This window comes from Bison bison, unplaced genomic scaffold (genome assembly GCF_000754665.1).
Source record: "Bison bison bison isolate TAMUID 2011002044 unplaced genomic scaffold, Bison_UMD1.0 scf7180017864495, whole genome shotgun sequence".
In the NCBI taxonomy this organism is placed as follows: Eukaryota; Metazoa; Chordata; class Mammalia; order Artiodactyla; family Bovidae; genus Bison; species Bison bison.
Window position 1 is genome coordinate 9,411,992 of NW_011495054.1, and position 9,314 is coordinate 9,421,305.

The 9,314-nt window shown below is 48.2% G+C and overlaps 1 protein-coding gene across 1 annotated transcript in view; it reads left to right on the forward strand.

Moving 5' to 3' along the window:
- The window catches only part of SEZ6L (seizure related 6 homolog (mouse)-like), an 87,470-nt gene that overhangs the window by 8,498 nt on the left and 69,658 nt on the right, over positions 1–9,314 (forward strand). The gene's annotated exons all lie outside the window — the stretch shown is intronic.

The following is a 9,314-nucleotide window of genomic DNA, read 5'->3' on the forward strand; positions in this document are numbered from 1 at the left end:
CTTTGCTCTTTAACCCGGCACAGACGTTCGCCTTCCCTCCCCTGTGGGCCATAGACAGTCTCGCCAGCCTTTCCTTGCAGCTGTACGGCATTCTGTCCGGATGTTCTGTCATTGATTTAACCTTACAGATGGATACTTGGTTTGTCTCCAAGTCTTTTGCTACAACAGACAGTGCTGCATTGCTTAACCTTGTGTGTGCGTCATTTTGCATGTGGGCAGACCTGTGTCTGCAGGATAAATTCCCAGAAGTGGGCTTGCTGAGTCAAAGGGGAGATGTAATTCTGAATGTTCTTGCCAGGTTACTCACCACATAATTCACCAATGACATCATCTCATCTCTTTGAACCTTGCCTGTATTCCACTGCATTTCTATAATCATTTAACTTGCCCCCTAGAGACAGGCAGGTCAATTGTTTGCACATTTTTGCTAATAGAAATAATACTTTGTACTGTGAATACTCTGTACCATCCCAGTGGGTGTCGTGACCATAGCTGTCCTTCTATTTTGGGACCTGACTAAGCACCTCATCTACCTGGAAATCTACTGCTGTTCAGACAGGACATCTGTTGCTCTCATGCCCCAGCATCCACAGCATCCCTAGCCTTCCTGAGCCACCGATCCCCAGCCTGACCTGTGACATAAAGTCTGGCTGTGGTGGGGCGGGCTTCCGAAGCACCCGTGGAAAGTGGGCTTCCTGGATGCTCTGGAATAAAAGTCTGATGATGCAGGCAACAGGTCAGGACCAAACCTGGACACAGCTTCAGCACCAACTACAGAAAGTGAGAGAGCACCTCAGAATCACCTTCGAAGGTGGTATTCTAGAAACGCACCGTGCCTGGATCCATCTGCCCCAGATTCCAGCTCAGATGGTTGAGTTAAAAGTCAACTGCAAGGACTTCCCTGCTGGTCCAGTGGTTAAGGATCCACCTGTCAATGCAGGGGACACCGGTTTGATCTCTGGTCTGGGAAGATTCCACATGCCATGGGGCAACTAAGCCTGAGTACCACAACTCCGGACGCGCCCACGCTACAGCTGCTGAAGCCCACGTGCCTAGAGCCTGTGCTCCACAGCAAGAGGAGCCACCACAATTTGAAGTCCATGCAGCGCAACTAAAGAGGAGCCCTGTTCACCACAACTAGATAAAGTCTGTGCACAGCGATGAAGACCCGGCACAGTCCAGTCCAGTTCAGTCGCTCAGTCGTGTCTGACTCTTTGCGACCCCATGCATCGCAGCACGCCAGGCCTCCCTGTCCATCACCAACTCCCGGAGTTCACTCAGACTCACGTCCATCGAGTCAGTGATGCCATCCAGCCATCTCATCCTCTGTCGTCCCCTTCTCCTCTTGCCCCCAATCCCTCCCAGCATCAGAGTCTTTTCCAGTGAGTCAACTCTTTGCATGAGGTGGCCAAAGTACTGGAGTTTCAGCCTTAGCATCATTCCTTCCAAAGAAATCCCAGGACTGATCTCCTTCAGAATGGACTGGTTGGATCTCCTTGCAGTCCAAGGGACTCTCAAGAGTCTTCTCCAACACCACAGTTCAAAAGCATCAATTCTTCGGCGCTCAGCTTTCTTCACAGTCCAATTCTCACATCCATACATGACCACAGGAAAAACCATAGCCTTGACTAGATGGACCTTTGTTGGCAAAGTAATGTCTCTGCTTTTGAATATGCTATCTAGGTTGGTCATAACTTTCCTTCCAAGGAGTAAGCGTCTTTTAATTTCATGGCTGCAATTACCATCTGCAGTGATTTTGGAGCCCAAAAAAATAAAGTCTGACACTGTTTCCACTGTTTCCCCATCTATTTCCCATCCCTCTGTGCACAGCAATGAAGACCCGGCACAGTCAATGATAAATAAATAAATTTAAATTTTTTAAAAAAGTCATTGGAAGTTATGCATAGACAGAGCCTGGAGGGCAGTAGCAGTCTTGTGTAGAGTTGGCGGCAGGGTAAATAAACAGGTTCATGTCTTTTTGGAAGGTGCCTTTTCAGTGCCAACGTTTTACATACGTAAATCTTTTGGCCAAGGAGTGCAACGTCAGGGACACACTCCTGAAGAATTACTTGGACATGCTCACCAAAGGTACATCTCTACTGCTGTGTTATTTGGGATGACAGGGTAGAGAACGCCAACAACCTGAATGTTAATCAAGAGCCTGGTTCAACCATGTATGTGTTTATACCACCAGGGAAGCCCCATATTTTAATGTGGCCATTAAAAAAGAATGAGGTGGCTGCATAGGTGCTGACAGAAAGATAGCCACGATGGACTTTAAGTGAAAAAAATGGTGGTGGAACACCAGCATGATGGAGTAGTACGCAGCAGTGAAAAGGAATCCATCCAAACCACACTAATCAACATAGATGAATCCCAAAGTGTCGAATAAGAGAAAGGGCAAGGAAAGAAAAGAAAGGAGCAAGCTTCAGGAGGGTTCATGCAGAAAGTTTGCACAGTGCCATACAGTGTTCAGAGGTATTGACATGTATAATAAATGCTCACAATGACTGCTAATATTAAATACAGGTAATGCACATAATAAATGAGAATGCTGAAGGCCAAATTCAGGACAGAAGTTACTCCCAGGAGGTGGAGAAAGATGGTAGGGAGGAACACACAAAGGCTTTGACTGTACTGGTGAGCATTCTGTTCTTAAGCTAAAGGTATACACACATGGGTATTTGCTGGCTTAGCCTTGAACTCTTTCTGAATGACTAAAATGTTTCAAAATGCATTTCTTAGTGACAGAGCAGTATACACAATGTCATAATCCGGTGAATATTCAGATCAATAGAAAGCAATGAAAGAGCTCATGAGAGTTGACGGCTGCTGCGTGAGCTGTCCTGTACACTCGTGGTTTCATTGTATTTTCCCACGACCCTAAGAGATAAGACTGTGTGACCCCATCTTACAGATGAGAAAGGGGAGGCTCAGAGAAGGGAGGGGCTGTCCAGGGTCTCGTGGGCAGTTAGCTGCAGGCTAAGTCTGGAACCCCAGTGATTCTGACCCCAAGCCCGCACTCCTGTGTGCCGCCCCACATTCTAAGGTAACATACTTTACTATTTTTATGTCAATACATTTTATTTGGAGGTTAAGCAAGATCCCATTAACAGGGGTTCCCTCTGGAAGGCAGGACTGGTGGATGAGTCAGGGTGGTACAAGGCGGACACTTCTGACTTCATACCTTTCAAGTATTCCTGCATTTTGCAAATAAACTATTTTATAGGGGAAAAAATATTTGCAGATGTGGGAAAGAGGAAAGGACACCGGGAACAAGGTCAGAAAGTATCTAATCCTATCCTCAATTTGCTCTAATCATCTTGGACAGGTCACTTCCTCTTTCTGAGCCTTGACTTTTTTTTTTCATCTATAAAATGGAAAAAAACAAAACACCAAACTCACAGAGTTGTTTGGAGGCTGGAATGAGATCACAGCTGGGAAGGCACTTCACAGGGTGTTGATCACAGCCTGAACATCAGTATTGTTCGCCCGGGTGTAGGTGGAAGGCGGCCAGTGAAGCACGAGATGAAACCCAAGCCCATCCCCTCTATCTGTCTCTGCCCCTTCTGTCCCAGAAACTCCTCTCCAATCCAGGTGTGATCAGAACCACGAATCCACCCCCAGGGGCCTCGTTCCCGCAGGCCTGAGTGGGCTGGGTGAGCCGGGTCCTCTCCGGGTTGTACCCATCAGCTCTGGCTCTTTGCCCTCTGGGGTGGACCTCTGCATGCCAGCCCCTGTTGCCTGTGTCTGGACCACAGCAGGTGCTCACTGAATGTATGATCAAATGTGAGTGAGAGGAAGAAACACCGCCCTCATTCATGTCAGTGTCCTTATCTGGAAAGTAAGGATAAGCCTAAGACCTTCTCTGTCCTAAAAGTCAACGACGTAAGTGAAACAAAGCATATCAACTCCAGGAATGAAGCAGGAAGGTCTATTCACTTCTGGGGGCAATACCAGTGGTCACTAGAGGGTCTTTGGCTACCTCCCTACCCACCCACCCAGGGGACATTTGGCAAGGTCTGGGTCATTTTTGACTGTCCCCAGGGGTTGGGGAAAGGGTGCTACTGTCCTGCAGCGAGTGGAGGCCAGGGATAACGCTCAACATTCTGCAACGCACGGGATGGCCCCTTGCGGCCCAGCCCAGATATAGGAAGCATGGAATCAACCGACATTCTTCAGGGCAGTCAAATGTTCCTGGGCTTGTTTCTGGTTTTGCCTGATGCGCTGGGGTGTGGTTTTTTCCAAGTTTCAAACTTTCTTTCTTTTTGGCTGCGCTGGGTCTTCGTTGCCACGCCCGTGCTTTCTCTAGCTGTGGAGAGCAGGGACTACTCTCTAGCTGCGGGATGTGGGCTTCTCATTATTTTGTTATGGATACAAAAAGGCGGTGTGATCCTGGGCAGTCCGTTTTCCCTCCCTAGACCTCCAGCCCTTCCTCTGGATACCTCGTGACCAGAAACTCTGGGAAACGTTCCATCTGCAGGAGGTGACATTTAGTTTGGGGTTTTGTCCCTTGATGAGGCCAGGCAAACCCACCAGAGTGAGCTAAGCAAGTCCTCGTTGTGGAGAGTGAAGGTATGAGAACGCACCACTGAATCAGATATGAGTAATGTTGAAGAGAAGAGTGACTAGCATTTTTGTACCGCCGTTTAGCAAACAGATATCCATCGATCCACCTGCCATGCCCTCCTCTTAAAAGTACCCACTGTGAACAGTCCAATGACATCCCCACCAGGAGACCGCATCCCAAGGGATTCGGTGACTCAATGAACAAAGCACATCCCTGATTACAAACGTGTGTCTGATTTCCCACCTCCTCCCCATCACAAGGAGCTAAAGGCAGCATTTAAACCCTCCTCTTTTCATAATTCTTTTTCTCTTAAGAAGTTTTGAATACTTCTTACGCACATTTTGGAAAATGCCCACAAGTAGAAGGAAGCAAACACGTCTCCAGAAGTCCCACCACCCAGAGGCAGCCAGGACCACACGTGGGGGCCATTCCTCTGAGTCAAAAAAAGACTCTGCATCGCCATTTGCTTGAGTTGTTTGCGTCTGGTCGTTTGCATCCACACCTAGAACTTTCCATCTTGCTGTTTTCACGGAACGTTACAGCAGAAGCGTCATCCGGCTTCTGTTTCCTCCGCTTCTCGGTCTGTCCTTTCGTGCCTGTGTGATGATGCGCGGTTGCTCAGATTCCAGGCCGTTCTTGGCCATTCCACTGCTGCTGGGCATTTAAGACAAAAAATCGTCAGCTTCAAGGCTTCCGAACATGTGCTTTTTCGACTTTAATGGCATGCTTCCAAGTCTAATCTTCCATCTCCCCATCAACGTTAGTAAAGAGAGAGAGAGAGGTGTTTCTCCCAACTTGGAAGGCAGAACAAACGCTCAGTTGCCTTCGATATTGCTCCACGCTGTCTCAAGAGAGGAAAACAGCATACGGATGTAATTAAAACTCCGTCTCTTCTGTTTGGTACCCATGTTGAGTTTTCGTTGTTTGTCTGCCTTCCTTTTTTTTTTCAAATTGAAGTAGAGTTGATTCACAACATTGTATTAATTTCTGCTGTACAGCAAAGCAATTCAGCTATCCGCATGCTTTCTCATGTTCTTTTCCATATGGTTTACCTCAGGTTATTGAATATAGTTCCCTGTGCTATGCAGGAGGACCTGTTGCTACGCCTTCCGAAGTTCTTGAACACAGGGACCGTGTCCTAAAGCGCTGACTCTCTCACGCTGAGGGTCAACTGGCAGGGAGAGTCAGCACCCAGCACCTTCACTCCTTAGTTGATTGACAGCATCCCAGTGGGGCGCTGAATGCCCTCATTAAAGGGAGAACCAGCCAAATGTAACTATGGGGATTGAAAAAGTTAAATGCTTCGGGGAAGAGGAGTTAACATAACTCGGTGGTCACTGGAGCCCCGGGAAAAGCCAGCCTATTTGAGCAAGCGAAGTCTCTGGATCTCTGAGGCCGTGGAATCCAATTTGACTAATTCCCACTGGGACATGGTTTCATGTGGCACTCATTTGGCCTGTGTCCCAGTTGAGAACAAACGCTGCATCTCCAGGGCTGCATACACTCAGATCACAGATATGTACTCATCTCTCTTGAACATGGCCTTCAGTTTGGAGCCAGCCGGCCAGCCAGAACCCAGTGCGTGTGAGCTCAGAGGGGTAAGGGGCACTGGGGGCAGGGAGGTGAACTGACACGGCAAATATACAACTCTTTCTGGAAGTCAGGTGTTCAATGGGGAAAAGACTGACTCGTTCCCATGGATTTGCTTCCAAAAATGCTTTATAGCTGCTGAGATTGGCACCAGTTTTTTCCTGGGGACCTCAGAGGTGGGAGCAGTGATTGGGAGTCAGGAATTGATTATAGGATCATTTTTCTCCTGTTTCCTTCTGCTTTCCCCGGCTGTGTTGGGTCTCACTGGGCTCAGAGAAGATCCAGATGTGATGGGTCTGGCAGGGGAGACCAGCAATTTGTATTTTAACAAGGAATGCACTGAGGGGTGGGGCTATCATCTATGGGGTGTTGGAATACGCTGTATCCCAGTTAGCAGAAATGCAACACAAGGGTTTAGAGAGAAGGGTGTTGCAGCAGGGAGAGGCCGATTCAAGCAGGGGTGCAGCTGACAGCACTGCATGTTCTTAAAATATATATGCCCCATATTTCTTAAAGGCAGCAGCACGGTCTGTGCCATCAGGAAAACCAAGGCAGGAAACCCAGCTTTGTTCTATGATCTTGGAAAGTTATTGAATATCCCAAACCTCCATCTGCCCATCCGTAAAATAAGAATACTGATTTCTAATTAATAAGGTCGAGAAAGACTTAAATGAAGTAATGGATACAAAGCGTTTAACAAATATTCAGCTAAATATTGGCACATATTCGGCACTCAATAAAGCAATCAGGAGGCAATGTTATAAATATCACTGTTGTTATGGCCAAGGCACATCAACGTGCTTTATATCATCTATAATCTTTTATCACCTTTGACACAGCGTGTTTTCCTAACATCTCTGTCTCCCACTCCCTCTTCTTCTTCCTGTCTCTCCTCCAGTCCCTTGTGATCAAGGGGACATTTTTGTGGACAGACTGGCAGAAACAAATGTAGCCACAGAGCCCCACAAAACTCACAAGCCCGTGTCAGGACTGAGGTTGTCACTTTGTCCTTTTTAGCAAGATCACCAACAGGCCCTGAGCATACTTATCAGTCACCTGATTGTTTGAAAAATCAATGATGTCAGAGCTGGAAGGACCCTTAGACTTCATCCAGTCTAGCTGTCCATCTGACACACCGAGAGAAGAAGAAACCTACCCATCATAACATACCCAGTTATGATGGGGAGTGGCAGCCGGGAGAGGACCACCGTGCAGGTCCCCCAAGCTCTTGGCTGCATCCAAGCTCTGTGCGTAGAACCACAGCTGGGTCTTGGGAGCCAGGTGTATTGAACTCTCATCCTCTCTTCTTTCTGCCCCATAGCCTTCTCACTCGACAGTCTACAAAGATGGTCAGTACCAATCATCTGATAAAAGCGACTGTGAGCGTAAAAGCTACAGCTTTCCAGCAGCCCCATGTCTGATCTGATCCCATGATCTGTTACATAAAAGAGGCTTACTGGACTTTCCCAGGTCCATGTGGCTAGCAACTGTCAAAGGTGGGACCTGAACCCAGGTCTAACCCCAAAGCCTCAATGCATCCCACCTTGGACCAAGACAACCTGCTTGGCATAAGTGACCTGGATCTGTGCTCAGCTCCTCTGCACACCCTCTCCTCCCCGATGTCTGTTTCCGCCCCAGCGTTCCCATAGGCCTGGAATGCCCACCGGCTGGTAATCAGTGTTATACCACAGGAATATTTGTTGATTTCAATCGCACTGTTGCAGTCTAGATAGACTGAGCCACTGCCACTGCTGACTCCATGAAAGCGAATGAACCTTTCTGAGGGAGATCAGTTTGAATGACAGTGCTGAAGGGCCCAAGACCGTGTGGCTGAGTGAGTGTCTTTCTGCGGGGAAACTGACAAGGACAGCGATCAGTCCTTTGTCCCCCAGGATGTAATTCCTCTCTATCTCGAGCTCCTCATCTGGAGTGTTCTGACTGCTCAGGTCCCCTGCTGAGGGGTGATTATATGACAGCAGCTGATGCCAGGCGCTCACTGTGGGTGAGGGGCCCACTTGTGCATATGTGTATGTCTGCTTTGCCTACATCACCCTCTTGAATGATGACCACCCTAGGAGACAGGGGACAACAGCCCCATGTTACAGCTCAGGAAACTGAGGCTCAGAGAGGTAAAGCCATTTGCCAGCTTCCATTTGGCAGAACTGAATGTAAAAAAAGTAGATGATGAGGCTGCTTTCAGACATGATTCTGCCAAACAGTGGCCTGGGCCAGCCCTTATTTAAAATTATAGGCGATTTTACTTTCAAGACAGAAATAAATCTCAAGGAATGAGCAGAATGTACAAGGCCCACCAGAGCCTGACCCTGACCTCCTTGCTCCCCAGCCTTCTCTCTAATCACCCCCCAACTCTGTCCCCTGTTCTCCTTCATTCCTCTTTTCCACCCACCTCAGCCAGGCCTCCAGGGTCTTCCCACACCCCTCTGTTCTGCCTCATAACTCTGGATCCTCAAATCTTCCTGCAGCTCTTACAAGGTCACTTGTACAGTATTTAGTTAAAAATAAGCAAAACACAAACAAAAAACATCCAAACTTCCCCAGTCCCGCAACAATACAGCCCTGAGTCAAGGCACACAACTTGGAGAAGAGACTGTGGGTTGGTTACAGCCCCTTTCATCCTCTTACTGGGATGACCTTGTGCAGTGAGCAACCTGCGCAACTGTACATGGTGGTCCCGCCCAGACACTGGATTAGAGGCCTATCCTCTCTGTCCTCTTGGCACACAGAGCTGCTCTCTTCCTAAGCATTTATCACATTGAATACGATTGTTTCTGCTTTCTTATTAGGACCATGAGATTCTGCGTCCTCGATTTCTATAGCTCTAATGCTTAACTGGGGCTGGCCCAGATCACTCTAAGTCTCCATAGTCAGCAAAAGGAAGGAAAGAAAGGTGGCAGCCCCACATCTACGGATCAAAATGTGCCAGCATCCTGGCAAGCCTTGGGTCCCACCTTAAAGGGGCCACCCTCAGCGTGGGCGGGGTAGAGGACTCAAAGTCCCCGGCCCCACGCTAACTGGCCTCTGTTCTCTTTCTAAGATGAGCCCCCAGAGGGAGATGCTGGCCAATCAGATACTTACCTTCTGCCCTCCGAAATCCTGGGGAGCAGCAGTCTGAGCAAGGAGAACCCCGAAGAGA